The following is a 675-nucleotide window of genomic DNA, read 5'->3' as shown; positions in this document are numbered from 1 at the left end:
CATTCCTGGCAACCGCAGGTGTGTGTACATGGGACCTGGGAGTTGCAGAGTCTGCATCAGATGAATCGCCTAATAACCACTTCTTGGCTTTGTATTTTAAAAGCGTTTGTCTCCTTTAGAGTTGCCACTTCAAATGTAAGCATGCATTCAAAGAGGATTTTAATGTTGTGCTTCTTTGCCTTATTGGTTGGGCCTGATAGGTGCTGCTAAACCAGTGTTGCCCAAACTTAGGTCTCCAGCTGTTTTTGAAGTACAATTCCCATCATCCCTGACCATTGGTCCTGCTGGCTAGGGATGATGGGAGGTGTCCAGAAACAGCTGAAGACCCAAGTTTGGGGGACACTGTGCTAGACTGATACAACAACTAGCTTAGAATTACTTCACATAAGACCTTTTCTACACAGGTATAGCGGTTGTGCAGGAATGTACATAAATCTTGCATGCAATCCATTTCAGGGATGCAGGGGTTCTTATTTTTCTGCATGTCCCTGTGTAGGAAAGCTATATTATGTAAGGTGCCCCTCAGCTCTTTGAGCATGTTGAGCGTTCAGAACAGTTAAAGCATCTTTGGGAGCTAACTAGTTTGTATTACCAAAAAATGTGCTTGAAAACTTTCCTCAACGTGCATGAGCAGAATAGTACATGCTTTAATAGCTCATAAAGTTATTAATATTT

This window comes from Podarcis gaigeae, assembly GCF_964106915.1.
Source record: "Podarcis gaigeae genome assembly, chromosome: 1".
Lineage (NCBI taxonomy): Eukaryota > Metazoa > Chordata > Lepidosauria > Squamata > Lacertidae > Podarcis > Podarcis gaigeae.
The sequence above is the reverse complement of the archived record's forward strand: the minus strand, read 5'-3'. Positions refer to the sequence as shown.